The sequence below is a fragment of the Atractosteus spatula genome, unplaced genomic scaffold, assembly GCF_055471065.1.
Source record: "Atractosteus spatula isolate fAtrSpa1 unplaced genomic scaffold, fAtrSpa1.hap1 Scaffold_46, whole genome shotgun sequence".
In the NCBI taxonomy this organism is placed as follows: domain Eukaryota; kingdom Metazoa; phylum Chordata; class Actinopteri; order Semionotiformes; family Lepisosteidae; genus Atractosteus; species Atractosteus spatula.
Window position 1 is genome coordinate 151430 of NW_028296875.1, and position 20918 is coordinate 172347.

At 45.5% G+C, this 20918-nt stretch overlaps 1 pseudogene; it reads right to left on the minus strand.

Annotated features, from left to right (window-relative positions):
* Positions 1-10026: 10026 nt before the first annotated feature.
* On the minus strand, positions 10027-13153 carry LOC148806853 (uncharacterized; annotated as a pseudogene).
* Between the last annotated feature and the right edge of the window lie 7765 nt (positions 13154-20918).

Genomic DNA, 20918 nt, shown 5'->3' on the forward strand with positions numbered 1-20918 from the left:
AGATAAAACATGGGAAAAGAAAGGGGCCATTTATGCGTGTATTACAATCATTGTAATTGATTTGATATTGATATGATATATGTGTAGTCATGTGAATGGTGGGTATTGTGTTAATAATATATTATATTATATAACTACATTTATAAATGTAATCTATTATTTTTATATATCATTCTTTATATTGTTAGATCTTATATATCATTCTAGATATTATTATTATTATTCTGTTATTTTATATAATATGTTTATAAGGAGAGTCTCAGATGCCAATCGGATGCCAATCAGCAGAGAGAGAGAGACATTTAGCGTGTGTAACACCCACATGTTTTATGTTCTATAAGGAAATAAAATCGCAGACCTCTACCTGGTGTTCCTGGGTGTTCATTTGACACAATGCAGAGGAAGCCGTCCGCTACAAAGGCGCAACTCAAATTCTACCTGGCTTGCCTGGGCTTTTTCCTGCGCCTCTATTTGCAAGCAGGCCAGATGAACTTTCAGGCAAATCTCATTTTTTGACCCAGTGGAGACCAGAGAGAACGGTTCAAAGGGGGGTAATGTGGCCTTGACGTCTTCCTCCGTTAAGTCTTTAGCCACCACCTACACCTCAATGTGTTCTTCCCTAGCCATAGCAGGTTTCGCACAAGCCCCAGGAGAACTGGCGTCCTTGCTCGCTAGTACAAAGACCTCTAATTCCACCAATTTATCAATCACAGCTCTCTTGATGTTAATTTTAAGAGCTTGCGTCGATACCTGAATCTGGATGTGATCAGCAATTTGGAGCAATTCGTCCTTCCTACACCTCTCCAGCTGCTCAAAGGAAGGCTCCTCCACAAACGTTCGCAAATCGAAAGTAGCCATAACTACCTTGCCAAAAACACAATCCACAAATCAGAATCCTATACCAGTCCTTATTCCTAAACAAATACCCAATAACGCTAACCAGTCCCAAAATGCACAAAAGTACAAACACCAAAATTCTGCAACCAAAAAAGAAATCCTTAAGACTGGGAAACTGATCTCCCGGACGAGCCCCGAAAAATGTTATGACCCCAAGTGTCTAGGGGTAAAGGGGTGTAACATTTAGGATAATTTTTGGATGCAGGTGGGTTCTGGTGAGGGACTTAGGAAGCATGACAACAAGGGTTGGTGCAAAAAGTGATTATTTTAAGGTGAATAAGTTACTGGTATGTGATAAGACACAATAACACACAGGGTAAGGGAAATATAGTAGTGCCAAGAAAAGAAAACAACAAATAAAATGGAACTGGCTAAGAAGGTGAGGGAAAGCTAACCTAACTACAAAAGAAAACCCAAAACACACGGTCTTTGGCATCTTCAAACGCCCTAGCTAACCTTCACTGACTTCCCAAAACCATACAAGAAAACGGCACTCACCCATCCTAAACTAGTGTTACTAATACAAAAATCAACTATGTGTGCAGAATCTACCCGACTATCTAACTCTATACACAAAAGTTCACACAAATACACAAGTGAACTAAGAATACAAATAAGGGAAAATGAGAGTAGACAACAGGAACAGGGTACAAAAGAACACAGAGGTTGATAACACGTTAGGGCAAGGTAACAGCAAAATAAACGATAAATACAAACAAACAAACGAAAGTACGAGGAAAATACAAACAAACAACCAACCAACAAGGCCGAAGCAAAAACCAAAAGCGAAACAAAACCGAAACCTAGCCGAGCAGAACCGAAGTCAAACGAATGGCCCCTTCGTTCTGAAAACCTCCAACTGATATACTGAATAATCTGCGTTCTGATTGGCTGAGAATTAATTGACGATGATGTCAGACCGAAACCATGATGTAATGATGGACCAATGGGGGAGGGAGAACAATCAAGGTCAGCAAGTGTGGAAGACAGCAACAAAACACACATGGACCTAACACTGAGACTTAGCAGCAGTTGTCCTGTGTCTCCAGCTTCAACACAGTGATATATATATATATGCTCCTGTGATTTATTGGTACATGCCCAGGGCAATAATCAGGATCAGGATTTAGCTCCAGAAGGGCCAGAGATAGTGTTGTGAAGTACAGCAACCCACAGGATCACAAAGGTAGAGCCACTGCACTGTATCTCCGTCAAAAACCAACATATACTGTACACTTATGTAGCAGCATAGTATTGCTTACAGGTCTCGGAGACGGTGCGCTGTCTCCGTTGACAGAAACCTGTTCTTGCTGCCCCAAATTATCATATTTTACTGGAGCTTACATTTTGGATCCAGATCTGCAGTCTGGCCGACAGGTCTTTTAAGAAATGACAAATTCTGGATCATGTCAAATGAGCAGGAAAAGTGTATTTAGTGAAGTGTTTTGCAGTGATCATGTGGCTCTGCCCTCAAAACTATGTGATTGATATATTTTTGTCATGTGTGGGTTTGTCCCAGGTATTAATCACAGGCAATGTCAACAGAACAGTTTCATACTCCAGAGTGCTTCAGAGTTCCATACTGCCTTAACATAAGCAGCTCATTCTTAGTAATAATAATAATAATAATAATAACAATTAATAATTGCTTATACCCATATAGCGTTTTTCTGGACACTCCACTCAAAGCACTTTAGAGGTAATGGGGATTCCCTTCCATCAGCAGCCATATCACCCTGCAATTCACAACTAGCAACCCACTGAAGCAAAGCAGGTGTGAGCCTGGCCAGTACCTGGATGAGAGACCTCTTGGGGAAAAACTAAGGTTGCTGCTGGATGAGGTGTTAGTGGGGCCAGCAGGGGACGCTCACCCTTCTGTCTGTGTAGGTCCTAATGCCCCAGTATAGTGATGGGGACACTATGCTGCTGCACAGTGGTGGTGGTGGAGGGGAGTCCCCATTACCTGTAAAGCGCTTTGAGTGGAATGTACAGGAAAAGCGCTATATAAGTGTAAGTAATTATTATTATTACCACCACCAATGTGCAGCATCCACCCGGATGATGTGACGGCAGCCACAGTGCGCCAGAATGCTCACCACACATCAGCTATCGGTGGGGAGGAGAGCAGAGTAATGAAGCCAATTCGTAGATGGGGATTATTAGGAGGCCATGATTGGTAAGGGCCAATGGGAAATTTGGCCAGGTTGCCAGGGTTACACCCCTACTCTTTTCGAGAAACGCCCTGGGAGTTTTAATGACAACAGAGCGTCAGGAGCTCGGTTTCCCATTTCCCGGTGTCCCCGTCACTATACTGGGGCATTAGGACCCACATGGACCGCAGGATGAGTGCCCCCAGCTGGTCCCCACTAACATCTCTTCCAGCAGCAACCTTAGTTTTTCTCAGGAGGTCTCTCATCCACATACTGACCAGGCTCACACCTGCTTAGCTAATAGCACAAAGGTAACAGCGAAACCGCACTACAACATAACTATTTCGCTTTTTCATTTAGAAAAAAACAAACAGTATTTTAAAAAATTTAATGCATTTCTATTCCTTTTACCTTTCCTCAGTTTTGCCTTTCCTAACTTGTAAGGACAATATCTACACCTTGTGGTCATTGTTTGTAATGTCTTATTTTGAGGATTTTTTTTTATTTCAATTCTCTATTTGGTGATTTTATTTTTATTTATTTGAATTGTTCATTCAGCAGTACTAGATTTTTTAAAAAATTGAAGGCTACTACTATACATAATGTGAGTTTATTTAAAAAATGAAATAAAATGAAAGGAATGCATTTTTATAAGGAAAACAATGTTGATATTCCTGTGATAATCTTCCTTAGATCAGGTGTTGCATCATTAGGACACTTCGTGGGCTTGAACTACACAGATTTTCCCGTTCTATGGTACAAGATAAATAAAAACAAAAGCATGTATTTTAATTAGATTTGTTTTTTAAAGCACGTAATAATTTATTTAATTAACATAAGTGAAATAAAAACATTTTAAAATCATACTTTTAGTATATTTAGTCCCTAATGCATAATGCAATGATAATTTGTGCAACATGCACAGGTGTGTCTCAAAGGGCACTGTACTCCATACTCCAGAGTGCTTTAGAGTTCCATACTGCCAAACACAAGCAGCTCTTGCATAGTAGAGCACATAATAGCACAAAGGTAACAGCGAACCCGCACTACAGCATTACTGTTTTGCTTTTTAATTTAGAAATAAAAACAGTATTTTTTCAAATTCAATGCATTTCTATTCCTTTTACCTTAACACAGCTTTGCCCTTCTTAACATGGGAGGACAATATCTCCACCCTGTGGTCATTGTTGGTAATGTCTTACTTTGAGGGCAGGTTTTTATTTCAATTCTCTAATGGGTGATTTTAATATTATAGATTTGATTTCTGCATTCAGCAGTGCAAGATTTTTTTTTCCAAGTTCAATGGAACCATCATAGTAACGTAAGTTTCTTTAAAAAAATTAAATGAAATGAAAGGAATACATTTTTATGAGGAAACCAATACTGAGATTCCCATGATATTCTTCCTTAGTTCATGTATTGCATTAGAACACATTGTGGGCTTGAGCTACAATAAAATCTCTGTTCTGTGATACAAGATAAATAAAAACAAAAGCATTCATTATAATTAGTTTTGTTTTATAAACAACACTTAAGATCTGATTTCATTAACATATGTGAAAAACATTGCAAAATGCAATGAACAAAGTATTGCTTACAGGCCTCTGAGATAGAGTGCTATGCTTTTTGACACATACCTGTGCTTCCTGCAAAAATTACCATTTTACTATAGCTTACATTTTGGCTGCAGATCTGCAGTCAGACCTACAGGTGATCCCAACGTATCCCAAACTATCCCAAAGTATAGCAGGGTTCACTTCTTTGTTATCATCGTTCTCTAAATATGACTTGACTTCTTATTAAGTCTCCAAACTGTATTTCTACGTCTACTATCTTGGTGTAAAAATTATACATTATTCCACCTCATGCCTATCATAATTAAACATGAAATCATCTATTCTGGAGTATACTGAGTGTGGGACATTATAGAGTATGCTGAGTATTTAACATTAAATACCGCTACTTCAAAATTTCTATGCACAACCAGCATATAATGGTGTGATGTATATGTTGGCAACTTGAACATATAAATCCATACAACATGAACAGTAAACAAAAAACAATTTAAAAAAGAATGACTTCCACCGATGGGGTCAAACGGTGATCCAGTTCCTTCCCAGGAATGGAGAGGAAGTTCCCGTGTCCTGTGGGGGCCCCTCGCTTACACGAGCAGGTGAATTAGCTCCCCCGCTCCTTCTATCTCTGCCAAGAATGAAGCTCCACCTTCTCGGTCAGTTTGGAAAGTCACTGTCTAACAACAGGTCTTTATAAATCATATATATAAAACAAGCAGAAACGCCGTCTGTACTCGTATTAAAATGCTTATATATTATAGTTCCCAAATATGACTGATATGCAACAGAAAGTATCCAGTGATTTTACAATGTTTCTTGGTTTATATCCGCTGTGGGTGAAATTAATCTGTTCATTTTTATCCTCTCCGAACTGCATCAATGTTATATCCTCTTTCTTCAGGTCCTCTGCTGACTCCTCAGCATTATTGAAAAGCTGTGTTCCTGTCTCCCACTGGATTCACATCTTGGCCAGATAGGGTGTCTGAAAGGGTGCTCCTCTGTTTCCAGTGTGTCTGTCTTTTCTAGTTGTTCTTAAATCTGCTCTGTGAACCCTTGGTGGATGGTGTGGTAGTGGGGCCTACTTGACCCTGCACAGAGTGCTCATCTGGAACACATGGTTGGACTGTATGCATGACCATTATCTCTCATTGCTCAAGCCTGCTCATTACACCTTCTGGTTAAGGAATCCCTTGACAGCATGATTGCAACCGTATGCTGGAAAGCAGCAAAAGCCAATACCTGAGCAATATGGATAGAATAGTCCTATATCATAGTTTGACATCAAAGTTGTTACAGATTTATGGTCCCTGACTTGCCATCTACTCATGTACTGCCCTGCTGGTAGTTTTTCTCACTAAAATAACTTTCTTTGGTTCCATAGCTTCAGGCATGAACTCGAGCATATCCTCCAGCTCCTCGACATAGGTCTTGACATTACAACCAGGTATTGTCAGATCAAAGATTTCTTTGTCTATTGCTAGCCGTCTAAATTAGTGGAGGTTAAATCCGCTGTCTTACCTACAAAATGGATCAAGGACAGGATGGATACACCTGAGCATCCTGTATATGGCTCTTTCTGATCCACTCGGAGATCCTGTCATAGAGACTCTCTGAGCCCAGGCTTCCTGAATGCCCTTGTACCCTTGGCCCTTACCTGAGACACGCATGCTCTGCTTGAGATCTCTGATTTCTTGCAGGGCAGAGTCTAGTTCCTCAATAAGCATGTCTCTTTGTTCAGTTATTCATTAGTCTTGTTGTATAAACTTTCCAGTTTGATTTCCTGTTCATGCAAGCTTACCTGTATCTCAGCAGTGAAGCATCTTTGCTTTCCTGTAAGCTCTACACTGAAAACCTGAGCCAACCATCTTGCTACTGTCTTAGTATTAAAATACTCCCTCTCAATTTCAGCATTTGGGTTTTTTTTTGTTTGGTTTCTCTGTTGTTCTAAAGGCAGATAAAGGTGTCTCATGGAATCTAAGATCAGGTTGGAGGTTAGTTTTAGTACTTTCACTTTCTGCAAAGACTGATGGGTCTGATTCTCATACTAAGTGGACAGTTACATTCAGAGTCAGGATGTTAGGGAGTCAGGGTGTGTCCTGAGAGAGACCCCTGCTGTTCTCAGACAGCAGGAAAGAGAGGCAATTCACTCTCTCATATTTCTCATAAATCTCATATTTTACTGAGAAGATGCTCCAAATCAGTGTCACTACTGCTACAATGTTATTGCTACACACCTGTACTGTATATGTATACACACCTATATATAGTTTTTGAAGGAGAAACAGTGCAGTGGGTCTACCCTTGTGATCCAGTGGGTTGCTGTACTTCACAACACTATCTCTGGCCCATCTGGAGCTCAATCCTGATCCTGATTATTGCCCTGGGCAATACAGAATCACTGCAGACACTGCACTGAATACACTTTTCCTGCTCCTTTGACATGATCCAGAATTTGTCATTTCTTAAAACACCTGTCGGCCCGACTGCAGATCTGCAGGCAAAATGTGAGCTATAGTAAAATACGGTAATTTTTGGAACAAGCACAGGTATGTGTCAAAAAGCATAGCACTCTATCTCAGAGGCCTGTAAGCAATATTTTGTTCATTGCATTACGCAATGTTTTTTTCACATATGTTAATGAAATCAGATCTTAAGTGTTGTTTATAAAACAAAACCACTTAAAATAAATGCTTTTATTATTATTTATCTTGTATCACAGAACAGAAAAGCTCAAGCCCACAATGTGTTCTAATGCAATACATGAACTAAGGAGGATTATCATGGGAATGTCAGTATTAGTTTCCTTATAAAAATGTATTCCTTTCATTTCATTTTAGTTTTTTAAAGAAACTTATGTTACTATGATGGTTTCATTGAACCTGAAAAAAAATCTTGAACTGCTGAATGCAGAATTCAAATCTATAACATTAAAAGTAAGACATTACCAACAATGACCACAAGGTGGAGATATTGTCCTCCCATGTTAAGAATGGCAAAGCTGTGTTAAGTTAAAAGGAATAGAAATGCATTGAATTTGAAAAAAATACTGTTTTTATTTCTAAATTAAAAAGCAAAACAATAATGCTGTAGTGCGGGTTTGCTGTTACCTTTGTGCTATTATGTGCTCTACAATGCAAGAGCTGCTTGTGTTTGGCAGTATGGAACTTTGAAGAACTCTGGAGTATGGAGTACTGTGCCCTTTGAGACACACCTGTGCATGTTGCACAAATTCTCATTGCATTGTGCATTAGGGACTAAATATACTAAAAGTATGATTTTAAAATGTTTTTGTTTCACTTATGTTAATTAAATAAATTATTACACGTGTTTACAAAAAATCTAAGTAAAATACATTCTTTTATTTTTATTTTTCTTGTACCATAGAACGGGAACGTCTTTGTAGTTCAAGCCCACAGTGTTTCCTAATGATGCAACACATGATTTAAGGAAGATTATCACGGGAATATCAACATTGTTTTCTTTATAAAAAAAACATTATTTTCATTTTATTTTTTAAATAAACTCACATTATGTATAGTAGTAGCCTTCACTTTAAAAAAAAATCTAGCACTGCTGAATGCACAATTCAAATCAATGAAAATAAAATCACCAAATAAAATGAAATAAAAAGTTTCCCGCAAAATAAGACATTACTAACAATGACCACAAGGTAGAGATATTGACCTTAAAAGTTAGGAAAGGCAAAACTGAGAAAAGGCAAAAGGAATAGAAATGCATCGAAATTTGAAAAAATACAGTATTTTTTTCTAAATCAAAAAGCGAAACATTTTTGCTGTAGTGCGGTTTCGCTGTTACCTTTGTGCTATGATATAATCTACTAAGCAAGAGCTGCTTATGTTTAGGCAGTATGGAACTGTGGGGTTAATGGGCATTAAATGGAAGATCTTAGTCTCTTCTTTGACATGCATTGGATTGGAGACAAGATCTCTAGTACCACGATACTGAACACCGGAACCCCCCAGGGCTATGTACTCAGCCCACTCCTGTTCACGCTGATGACTCATGACTGCACTTCTAAGCACACTGCAAATTACATCATTAAGTTTGATGATGACAAGAAAGTGGTGGGCCTAATTAGTAACAACGATGAGGAATCATACAGAAAGGAGGTGGAGCTACTAGTGGACTGGTGCATCAACAACAATCTGTCTCTGAATGTCGATAAGACAAAAGAGATGATAATTAACTGCAGGAAGGCCCGCCCTAATCACTCCCCACTGCACATTAATGGCTCCCCTGTGGAGACAGCTAGAAGTACTAAGTTGCTTGCTGTGCATATCACCAATGACCTCACCTGGACCATCAACACCACCTCCCTAGCAAGAAAAAGCACAACAACGTCTCCACTTCCTGCGGTGACTGAGATAGGCAAACCTTCCCCCACATAATATTGAGGGATCAAACATTTATTTCACTAGTTTGCTTTTACTGTGTAAATAATGTACTAACATCATTTACTAACTATCTTGCCAGAATAATGGAAAATGACCAACTGCAACTTAAGTGTGAGCTGGCTACGCGCCTGGAACGTGAAGAGCAGAGCCAGCTTCGGACAGCCTGACCAGAACTGAGGTTGCCTGATATCTGCTTAAGTCATGATTAACAAATTCTAGATGTACTTAATATCTGCTTAAACAATAATTAAAGGAGCCCAAGAATATTCTTACAATTCTTATAGTTTATCACGTACCAAGGCGCAGCCTTGGCTTTACACCATATGGCATTGAACTGTACTGAAACTGTTCTGGGTGGGTTATCTGTTTGTGATTTTGTATAAAATGTGTCCTCTTGTATCAATAAGTTGAGTCATGGCTTCATCGGCTTTGGCTCCCATATGCATACGTAATAATGGTTCACAAGGAATGACGGCAGCCGAAAGCTTGGGAGAAATTTGAATCATTTATTGAGATGTGGAGATTTGGCGTAACCCGCTTGGCTGAGGGCCGACCTCCCGGCTGTTGGACGGGGAGTATAGGACCCCCATGCAACCAATGGGGTAGCTACAATGGTGGAGAGGGGGTGGAGGAGGGATGCAGAAAACGAACGAGGAAGAGGAGAGGGTGACGTTTGATATATATGGAGACCAGTTGCTTACGTCAGGATTAGTGAGAATAGCAGCAGCTGTGTCGAATGAGCTCGGCTGCTTTCATTCCTCCCGAACTTTCATTAAAAACTCCATTTCACGAGGAATGACGGCAGCCGAAAGCTTGGGAGAAATTAGAATCATTTATTGAGATGTGGAGATTTGGCGTAACCCGCTTGGCTGAGGGCCGACCTCCCGGCCATTGGACGAGGAGGATAGGACCCCCCAAAAGAACCAAGCGGGACCCCCAGTCACCAGTGCAGAAAAACAAAAACAAAAACCAAATGATTATTAAACTAATTCAGCCCAGGAGAGAAAGTGCCTGCTTGAGGGTACCGGGGTTAGTTTTGATGTATGCATGATAAGCCTTGGAGGACCAACGGCCGAGTTGCTTGATGAGATACTCGGGTATGCCTTGGCGAGCGGCAGAGGACGCGGCCCCTGATCTGATGGAGTGCCCGGAGAATTGTTCAAGGGGGTATCCGGTGGTTAGAAGGATGTCATAGAGGTGAGAGAGGAACCAGTTGCGGGTCACGATACGGCCCTTCTCGTTTACGAACAGAGGGTCAGTAGGCAAAGCTCTGGCAGAGGTGCGAAGATATGCGTAATTGGATAGAGGCTCGTACGGGCTTACGTATGAACAGAGTTTGAAATAATAGATGAGAGTGCCGGACCCGAGTTGGTCGGTTTTGCTTTTCTTGAGATAGAAGGTCAGTGTATCGGAAGATAAGATGGAGAAGTCGGATAAGCAGGGTTGAGAAGAAGGATCGAAGGATGTGGAAGCAGCGGTAATTTCAGAGCATCTTAGGAAGCCGAAGAAGACTAACAAGAATAAAGAGTCGAGAGTGCGATCGACCCAGGGTGAGTGGTAATCCGACCTGAGAACGTAGATGCAGGATTCGAGGATGTCCGAGGTAAGTGGTGTGCGTTGGTTCGGAAGTGGTTTTTCAAGCCACTGAAAGCCTTTAAGCAGGAGACTAATTTGAGGGTGGATAAGGGAGGGACAGGTCGTGCCGAAAAGGAGTTTATGGAAGAAGTGGATGCCGCACAGGTATACTTTGGTGGTGGATGCTCGTACCTTGAGTGAGTTTCTACAATAGCAAACGAAGGATGATACGGTGAGAATATCGAAAGAAGGGAATTTTATGTTTGTGGAGAGGTGGAAGGATTGGAAACCCTTCCAGGCAGTCCAGTAAGAGTTGAGAGTTCGAGGGGCAATCCCTAAGAGGATAGTTTGCTGGGCCAGCTGGATGTAGTGATGGAAAGGATGATTCAGAGGAACGTGAGTTCCAAATAGGGAGGTACTGTGCATGGGTTCGGTCTTGCATCTGGTGCCAAGTTCCTGAATTTCTGAAATTGAAAGTGAGAGAGAGAGTCAGCTATCTCATTAAGGTGACCTGGAATGTGAGCAGCTACGAGGATGAATTGATGTGTGAGAGAAATCCATTTAAGGCGGCGGAGAAATTTCATGATAGATCGGGATGAAGACCTTCCTTTGTTGATTATATGGACTACTACATAGTTGTCTGAATGGATAAGGACGGATTTTTGTTTCCAATTGTGGCCCCAAAGAGAAGCTGCAACGACAATTGGAAATATAAGGCCGATGACTGGCCTGCGAGAGGGATCGAAGAGAATTCAGGAGGCCAAGGGGCCGCAAACCACTGGCCTATGTAATAGCCTCCAAAACCGACTGAGGGGGCTGCGTCTGTGAAAAGCTGGATATCCTCGGCGTCAGAGAGGAGGTCATCGTAGAAGAGAGATATGCCATTCCAGTTGGCCAAGAAAAGCTGCCAAAGCCTGAGCTCGGATTTGCAGTTGGCTGAAAGGCTTACGTGATGGTAAGAAGAGGACACAGAAGAGGCGAGGTCAAGAAGGTAGGAGATGAATGACCGTCCTTGAGGAATGATACGCATGGCGTAATTGAGGTGGTCAAGCAGAGAGAGAAGTTCCCTCTTTGTGCAAGATTTGGCGGAAGAATAGGTAGAGATATACGTCTGGATCCTGTCGATCTTGTCGCGAGGCAGGGAGGCGGAGAAATTGATGGAATTGAGGGTGATCCCGAGGAATTGGATTATATGAGAGTGACCGGTTGTTTTGTCTGTGGCGAGAGGTACCTCTAGTTTCCCGAAAACGGAAGTAAGTGTGGAAGAGGCTCTTGCGGGTGGGGCGTGAGGAAAATCTATGGTAAGGAAATCGTCGAGAAGGTGGACGAGAAAAGGAAGCCTATAGTTATTCAAGAGGATCCAGCAGAGAGCTTCGGCTAAGGTATCGAAAATTTTTGGGCTACTCCTGCATCCGAAAGTAAGGCGGACTGCGAAGAAGAACTTGTTCCACCAATGAACTCCAAAGAGGTGCCAGAAGTCTGGGTCGAGAGGCATAACTTTAAAGGCACTGGAGATGTCGGCTTTAGCGAGCCAGGCGCCCGGACCTGCGATTTTGATTAGAGAAATGGCATGGTCGAATGTGGCATAGTGGAGGGAGAAGTCTGAACTGGGAATAAGGCTATTGAGACTTGGCACGCGGGAGTTATGGGGGGCTGACAAGTCAATTATAAGGCGTTTTTTACCGGAATACTTACGGACCGCTATACCGATGGGATTGATGCAATATGCGGGGAATGGGGGAGAGTCAAGTGGGCCGATCATGAAACCGTTCTCGACTTCAGATGCTAACAAGGAATCAACGGACTGGGGATCGGCGGTGGCAGATTGCAAATTTTTGCAAAAGACGGGGGAAGAAGGAAGTGTGCACAGGCCTGGTGAGAATCCGAAGGAAAGGCCGTCGAGTAAGATGTGGGTGGAAGAGGGGTTGGGGTAACGGAGCAGTTTGGAAGCAAGAGCGGGGATATCGATTGGGGTAGACAGAAAAGCCAGTAGTCATTTGGGAACGCTGAAGGTGGAGCGAGTATGGAAAGGCCGGCGGGGGCAGGCAGAGCGAGCGTGAGCTTCACTGCAGAAGCTGCAAATGTGGAGGAAGCGACAAAGGGAAGAGGTGCATGTCGAGGAATTGAAGTTGTTGCAAATTTGTTGACCTCTGATCATCACGATGGGGCGACCGCGAACGTCTCTGGACCAGGAAGGTTTGAAGAAGACCTGGCGGGAGAATTGATGCTGAGGGGGAGAAGGGGCAGAGTCGGGGTTGAGCTTGCGGACTGTATTTGGGCAAAGATTTGATGAATGTGTCCAAGAGGAACAGAAGTCGCAGGAAAGAGCTCTGATGCCGGCGAAAGTGCGGCAGTAAAGCTCAATGTCGAGGGCTCCCCAGTAGGTGGGCTGGTTCCATTGGAGTAGGTGGGCAGCGGCCTTGGCCGAGAACTGCTTGTGGTAGTCGTAGAACAGGGAGCCCTCGAAACGGACAGATAGATCGAGGATGATGTGCATGTAATCGCCAAGTTCCTGACGACGTTCAGGAAAGGCTGAGCACATGATGTCGCAAAAAATGCTGAAAGCCAAGCAGAAGTCGGAGATTCGAAGGACTGAAGCAGAGTGAGGGTCATAAGATTTGAGAGTAACGGAAATCAAGCTGCAGTCGACTGTTCTGGAATCGGAGTTGTAAGTGGAGGAAGAGAGAAGGTGAGCTAGATTGATGTCTGCACCTCGTAGAATTTGCTGCCGGAGTGAAAAGGGAATGGGAGGAGGACTAAACTTTAGTGCGTTAGGAGGAGCTGGGAGAGGAACGGCTGTTCGGGAAAAAAGTCCTTAGTAAAGGGGAGATTGGAATCCAGGGCCGAAGGCATGGGATGACTGATGCCGTGTTGGACACCGGGGATGGGAGAAGATGAGGAGTGAAGAAGAGTGGAAAGCAGATTGTGGTAGGAGGGGTTAGACGGATCTGGGGCCTGAAGCTCATTGGCTTGGGATATGGAAGCCGAAGACTGTTGAGGAGGAATTGAAGCAGGGCAAAGGCTGCGTGAAGGACTGAGGAGGCTGCCGAGTCGTCTTGGACGCCAGGGGGTGGGGGAGGGTAAGAGCCGCCTGCTGGCTGAGCTGGGGGTCGTTTACTGGATGGCCTTTGGGCCGTGGATACCGCAGCAGGGGCCGAAAGAAAAGAAACCGGGGCCGAAGGCACCAAGCTGGCGGAGCTTGAGCCGTGTTGGACGCCGGAGGTAGAGACAGAAGAGAGTGCAGAAATTAGATTAAGCAGAGAAGGGTGTAGCGGCAATGCTTGTTAATAAGACAGAGTTAAGCGTTGGTATGCTCCTAAAGGAGGCCCCATCTCACCCTCCATCTCTGTGGTGCAACCACAGAGAAAGAATTCATGCAAGTTGATTTAAGATGTTTTTCTTTTGATAAGAAGCAAGCTCCCAGACGGGGATGCAATTAGCTAAGCCTGGCTATCATGATCAATGGTCATCCACTGGCGCCTATCAGTCTAGGGAGTGCCGAATGGACATCTGGACTGCATTTCTAAGTGTCAAGAGTAAGTGACTTATATCTCACCTTGACCAACCAATCAGGGACTGGTAATACCACGTGGGTCTCCAATGCCCGCCAAACTCTCAACCAATCAGCACACATCTGGGTCTTGATCAAAAAGGGAGCGCAAGCTCAGTTCTGGGCTCTCCTTGGCCATTTTCGCGCATCCTCAGAGACAATCACGTGACAACTGCTGTTGTCTGCAAAAGGACTTGGACTTTGTTCTAAGCGCGAGGCCGAGGATCCCGTACGTACTCAGAATTCTACCAACGTGAATGCTCCGCTTGATCAACGGCAGCCTACAGTTGGACCCTCGTCAACAACCTGAATAGCTTATTCAGAAGCAGCGCTGGACCGGGAACGAACCAGTTTCTTCCCAGGCAAAAGAGTGACTTGTGAGGACTCGCGGTCACACTCTGTGCATAGAGACTTTCTACTAGCCAGCCGGACTGCTGGTAGATCCCCTCGGAGCAACGACTGCCCTGCGCGCCGCAGTCAGATTCCTCCGCCCGTCCTACTCCGAGCTGCACCTCGACTGGTTGGCCGGTAGCCAGAGGACGCCGACACAACGTCCATTGGACAACCGCTGCAACAGAGGCTGCAACAGAGCCTGTCAGCTGGTTTGGTGTTGGTGCCGGGAAATTCCAAATCCAAACACAGTGGATAAGTAAACCCCATGTTCTACATTGCGTCTCGAGAATTTAATTGTACCTCAACACAAGTTGTTATCAATTTAATTCATGAGTAATGTATTTACTTCCGAGTTTAGAGTAACAGTGGGTAATAACACTGATTAGCGATTTGGTAACCGAACGATATATATTGACATATATTCTCTGTTGTGTATCTCTTTGTGTTTGCATCTCTTCGAGATTATATACCTTGTATTTTGATAACCCTCACAGTAAGGTCTGCCGCTCGTATCCAGGCAGACTAGTATATAGTTGGTGCACAGTTTATATTAATAAATGTATCTCGTGTATTGAACCCGTGTGTGTGCGTTGTTAGTTGTTCTGACGATTGATTTTCTAAAAGCCCCAACGAACAACCTCGTGATTACTGCTACAATTGATAATTGTCTCAGTAAACCCATCAAACCACTACATTTACTGGCGTCCCTGGGTGGGCAGTTTAGAATGAAATGAGAATCAATCGCACAGAATAACTGATATTGCTGTGAGTTCAAGTTCAGCACAGCACCGCGGCTTCTATACGCGAATACCGGGTGTGCTGATAACTGCGTAAAGAAATCCCCCTGTTTTCTAGCGTTTAGTGTAACGTGTGCTGATTGGAAATCCATCTGCCCGGGTGTTTAGATTCCATACTGTATTTTGGAAAAAAAGAAAAAAGTAATACTCTTAAAGTCCCTGACGTAATGACAATGGCTGCTAAAATGTCTGAAGTGGAGTCGCTTATAAGTACTATTTCTAGCGACGACAATCCTGGTTACTGGAGCGGTATCGAAAAGTTGAACTTTGATGATATTGAGAAGCTGCAAATAGATTTAGTAGCTAAGGTAGCGAACCAGCTTAACACAGGAGGGTCCGTGAACGCAGTTCAGGTCCTGTCGAGTTTCGCCTTAAATCTAGCTAAACAGCTGGAACTGTCTTTGTCCGAGCTGACAAAGTTTCAAAAGCTTCAGGGAAAGCTAGAAAGATATAAGGCGGAGCGAGTTGAGTTGTTGGATATAATCAGAGAAAAGAGAGTGAAAAATGAGGAAAGTGAAGACAGACTCAGGGAAGTTTTAGGTAAATTAGATGACCTGTCTGCTAGAGAAACTGCGGCTGAGGTAGCTAGGAGAGACCTGGAAGCGAGCTTGAAAGAAAAAGAAAAAGAAATTGAGCGTTTAAATGAGCTCAGCCAGGAAAGGCAAAAGGAGTTAGATGCTGCCGTACTGGAAGCAAAACAGGCTAGATTCCACTTGCATGCCAGCCCATCTAGCAGCCCGGAGCGCTCACCCAGCGCGCCGGGGGGAGGTTTCTCCCGGCCAGGGTCCGTGGTCGGATCGGCATGGGGGAGATCGCCGAGTCCTGCGCGAGACGCAAGGGCGATGCAATTCAGGCAGAGACCCCCTGCTCCTGATCACGGCCGTCCCCCTGCCCGCGGAGAAACCGTAAAAATTAACCTCCACTCCCTGAGGCAGTTAGCCAAAGATGTAGAAAGGTTTGACCCGTCAGTGTCAGGGAATAATGTGGAAACCTACATCGATGAGCTGAGACACACTTTGCAGTTTATGCCCGGAGCGTCCGAACAGGAAAAGGCTATGTTAGTAAGGAAAACTACTAGCCGAGCGGTCCACGAGTGGATGTCTAGACAAGGACCGGAGGTCTGTAATAGCTTTGAGGAGCTGTGTCAGGCAATGATCGGAGAATTTTCGGCTTTTATCGATCCCATAGCTGCCGTGGCCACTGCGCACCATATTAAGCACGAAAAAGCTGAAGCCCCTCGCGACTATTATGAGAGGCTTAGGCGCACTTATTTTGCAGGGCGGAATGAAGAGGGTTGCGAAGAGAACGTGAATTTCAAAGGTTTATTCATTGCTAATCTGCATCCCTCAATCAGGAAAATGATTGTGATGCACACTGATGCAAAAGCGATGAAAATGGCTGACATTAAAGGTTGGCTCAAAAAGCCTGGGGAGCTGAAGTCTCTGCTTCCTCAGAGCGAAAACCTGCTAAAACGGCCGTGTTCGCCACTAAAGCCAGCAGGGTTGACGACTCGCCTCAGCTCGAGGGAGCTGAGGTTCCTGAGCCCGCTAAGCCCCGGCGCAAAATAGGCAGGCAGGATCGCACTAAGCGTCAGAGCCGCCGTGAGCGCTACGGGGAAGGCAAGGGCACAGGCAGAGCCTATCAGAAGGCTGGACGAAGGGAGTCGACTGCAACCCGCCTGGCCAGGCTTGAACAAGCCCTGCTTGAGAGATCAGGACAGGGTAAACCTTCCGCACCGAATGCCGGAAGCGTGAATGAGCTTAGGGGGACCACGCCCCTTCTCACTGGAGGAGGCGGGGATCCATCCCAAACCCCTCCCTCAGTCTATCTGATTGGGTGGGAGGGTTCCTGCCTGGAAGAAGGCTGTGACTCTGAGTTGGGCGCTGACCCCGCCCCTGAAGTCAAAGAAAAGGCAGGCTTCCAACAATTCTTAGGGAATCTCAGCCAGAAAGGCAAAGCAAGGCGTATTTATATCAAGGTTTCTCTTGAAAACGTCTTAGATAGAGAAGCACTGATTGACACTGGGGCTGAAATTAGTTTGATGTCAGCCGATCTACTCAGCGAGCTCAAACGAGTAGCGAAAGGAAAAGGCATCAGACTTAAGGTAGAACCGTGTAAGATAGATATTTCCAGCTATACCCAGGATCATGCCAGGATCACACACCGAGTGTGGGTGGCACTTAGGTTCGGGCCAATGAACGTGGTGCATCCTGTTTACATCTCTAGGTTTAAAACAGAGCCACTACTCATTGGCCAAGACCTGCTTGACAGGCTGGAGCCTCTGGTGGACTGCCAGCGTGGAAAATTGTGGGCTCAGGTCAAAAACCCTAAGCCTGCCGTACAGCAAAAAGGGGGGTTCAGTGGTTATGCTGTGATCACACAGTGCCCACTGAACACTATAGCTGAGTTGGAGGATCCTCCTGGTTCCTCTGGACGAGAAATAAATGTCTCTTCTTGCTTTCCAAAACTACAGGGAAGTCCTGCCCAGGCCAGCACTCCCACGGTCTCCCAACTACAGGAGCAGTGCTCCGAGCAGCTGCTTGACCCGCCAGGTAAAGCACACCCCTTTTTCATCCCTGAAGAAGAGTGGATCTCCCTGTCCGGTAATGAATGGGAGTCCTTTCTATGCGCCCTGGTACCTCAGGGGGACCAGGACTACCACCCCATGGTGGTGGGAGGGGTCCAGGTGGCAGAAGTGCAGGTTGATGATGTAATTCTCAGCCTCAGCTCTGAGAAGTCCATAATCAGTGAAGTTCTGTTCGAGGACCTGTCGCGAAGCCGTCAGGTGACCCTGGTGACGCAATCACAGGTTCTGTGGTGGGCACCCCCACCTCATAGGTCTATTTGGAGCAAAGGAAGCTGTGCAGCTTCCATCTCCATCGGAAAAAGGAAGTTTGCTCACTACTTCCAGGTAGCACCTCAGCTGACCCATTCGGTCTGTATTGGTGCAGACCTGTTGGTTCGACTGGGCGCCCAACTGGACACAGTAAACAGTGTGCTGTGGACACGGGTGAACCCAGATGCCCACTCTCTAAGCGGCGACCCCGAGAACATTCGGTCAGGTCAGACGATTCCTCAGGCCTGCCAGGTAGTAAACGAATCGGACCTGATCGTTCCTGCGTCAACAGCAGGGTTTCCGGTACGCCTTGTCCTAAAGAAGGGACAGAGAATGGATGCTGAGATGGTTTTCTTCCAACCATCAGCTCAGTTTATCAGACTGAACCTAGCAGTCTGTGGTACCCCCAGACTGGAAAGGAATGGCCGAGCCACCTGCCTGTTGGTGCAAAACATAGCAAAACAAGATGTCAAAATCCCTGCTCGCACTGACATGGGACTGGTAATTGACAATGGTTTCTATGATTTCGAACTGGCCATCCCAGTACTGGGGCAGCTCCCTGGTCCCTTGGCCAGGGAGGGGGGAACCGAGCAGGTGTACTACACCTACCCCCGGCGGATGATTGCAATTATGCCAATAGAGGGATTCTGCAACCAGGAAGTGTGCAGAGTGGACCTTAGCGATAAGGATGAGATGCTTGTGTATACAGTACACGCAGGGGTCCCGACGGACCACTCAGCCGAGAGTGCGACCCGGGATACCGCCATGCCGTCAAAAGCGGGGTTCCTAGAGCAGGTACAGGAACAGGTTGGTAAGGCAGATGCCCTGGAAACGGAAAGCCAGCGTCAGCAGCTGCGTCAGATCTTCCAGGATTTCCAGGAAGTGTTTGCACGGGACGCCTATGACTGCGGGGTGACGGATTTGCACACAGTGCGCATTCCTACGGCCCCTGGCGCCCGCCCAACCTATGTCAGGCAGTATCGCATTCCCCTCACGGCATACGAGTCCATAAAGCAGACGTTGGATGCTCTACTAGAGCGTCAGATCATAAGGGAGTGTAACTCCACTTATAACTCCCCACTGTGGCCGGTGCTGAAACCCAATGGTAAGTGGCGTCTGACCATTGACTACCGGCAGCTGAATAAACAGGTTCCTTTGTCACGATGGCCAATGATCTACCTAGATCAGGAGTTAGCCAAGGTGACAACAGCGAAATATTTCACCATAGTGGATGTGGCCAATGGGTTCTGGACCCTTAAGGTAGAACCGACAGACCAGTACAAACTGGCCTTTTCCTTTGGAAACAGGCAGTTCACCTGGAATCGATGCCCCTTTGGGTATTCCAACTCCCCAGCGGAGTTCAACATATTTCTGCACAAAGCCATGAGTGATGCAGCCGCCAGGGGCAACTTGGTCTATGTGGACGATATTCTGATGCGGAGTCAGACCTGGGAAGAACACATGGCCGAGATCAGGCATGTGTTGACCCAGCTCTCCCGTGCAGGGGCCAAACTGTCTCTGGCTAAGGGACAGTGGTGTAGGACCCAAGTGGAGTACGTGGGACTATTGGTTGGAGCCCAAGGCATACAGCCACAGTCCAGCAGAGTCCAAGCTATCCAGAATATGAAGTCGCCCACTAACCTGTCTGAACTGCGCAGCTTTCTGGGAGTATGTAATTATTCCCGGCAGTTCATTGAGGATTACGCTGAAATAGCAAGGCCCCTCCACAAGCTGTTGCAGAAAGACGTGCCCTTTGAGTGGGGACCTTCCTCAGAACAGGCTGTAATGGAGCTGAAGCGCAGACTCGGTAGTGCGCCGTGCTTGGCCTACCCTGACAAAAATAAGGTCTTCTACCTTGAAGCAGGGTTCTCAGAGCACTGCCTTGGGGCTGCTCTGAGTCAGGAATATGACCAAGAGCGAAGGGTGGTGGCGTATGCCAGTCAAGCCCTGAGCCCAGTGGAGCAGAAGTTCTTGGACTGCGAGAAGGCCCTGTTGTCTACGGTCTGGTCGGTAGAACACTTCCGTAGTTATGTAGGGGGACAAAAGATCATCATCGAAACCTGCCACCAGCCTGTGACATTCCTGCATAGCCAGAGACTGAAAGCGGGCAGGGTGTCAAATAGCAGGATTGTGGCATGGATGATGGCCCTACAAGGCTATGAGATAGAGGTACGTTATGCACAGAGCAAGAAAATGTACCTGGGACAGGGCCTGGCTTTGGGCCAAGTGTGTCACGGCTGTGACACTGACATGGAAGCTCCAGAAACAATTCCCGCTGCTGAGCTACCGAACAATCACCGGTACTACGATGAAAACGTGGGCCAGGGCTTACCCATGGCCTATGTTGACGGTTGCTCTTTTCGCCACGAACAGCAGGTGCTAGCAGGGGTAGGAGTAGTCTGGCAAGACAATACTCCCTGTGGGCCGACCCGCTATAAGCTAGGACCAAAGACTAGTCAGTATGCGGAAGTAGCTGGGGTGCTGATCACCCTCCAGCAGGCCCTGACAAATGGCCTTAAACAATTTGTCATCTGTAGTGACTCGAACTACGCCCGACATAGCTTCGTGTCCCATCTTCCGTATTGGAAGGGTAACGGCATGAAAAATGCCCGGGGCAAGGAAGTAAAGAACAAAGAGTTGTTCCTGGCCAGTGACAAGCTCACGACCAAGGCTGGAATGATGGTTTACTGGAGGAAGGTGAAGGGACACTCCCAGGTGAAGGGACCCGACA